The sequence below is a fragment of the Corvus brachyrhynchos genome, unplaced genomic scaffold (assembly GCF_000691975.1).
Source record: "Corvus brachyrhynchos isolate BGI_N302 unplaced genomic scaffold, ASM69197v1 scaffold395, whole genome shotgun sequence".
In the NCBI taxonomy this organism is placed as follows: Eukaryota; Metazoa; Chordata; class Aves; order Passeriformes; family Corvidae; genus Corvus; species Corvus brachyrhynchos.
In genome coordinates, this window is record NW_008238340.1 from 1,140,889 (window position 1) to 1,141,558 (window position 670).

Below are 670 nucleotides of genomic sequence, written 5' to 3' on the forward strand. Positions count from 1 at the left end.
AAGGGGGGGGGGGCCTGAAACCCCGGCGCCCGCCGGCGGGCGGCGGCAGCGAGTCAAAATCCCCGAGTGCCGGAATTTGGGTCGTGCCAGTGAGACAGAAACACGGGAACACGGGGAGGGCGCTGCTCCCTTCGTGCGGGTCACCTCTGCTTACGTTTCCAAGCCTCATCTCAAGCTATATTTGTATTTGAAAGCCATGTAAGTCTATATTCAGGATATCTTACATTCTAAAATCCTATATATATATAGGGTATATATATCTAATATATATATTAGATATATAGGATATATATAAAAAAATATACATACAAATACAGCAGATACGGGGAGGTATTTTAAAATTAATTTTTATATAAAGTAAAATTATTTGTCAATATATATATAAAAATAACAAACTTTGCAGTTTCAGTGTTTTACACACACGCACACCCTCTCCCCCTCCCTCCCTCCCTATGAATTTCCAGGCCCTTTGGGGCTGTACCCTCCCTTTTTGGGGAGCCCCAGTGACTGCCCGTGGCTCCGCGCTCATCTCCGGCCCCAGCAGCACCGCTCCCCCAGTGATACTGGGATGCCCCAATGACGCCATGGCCCCTCAGACTCCAACTCCCGGCAGCCACCGCGCGAGCCCACGCCAAGCGCTTCCGGCCCCTTTACGTCATCGCTGCGCGCC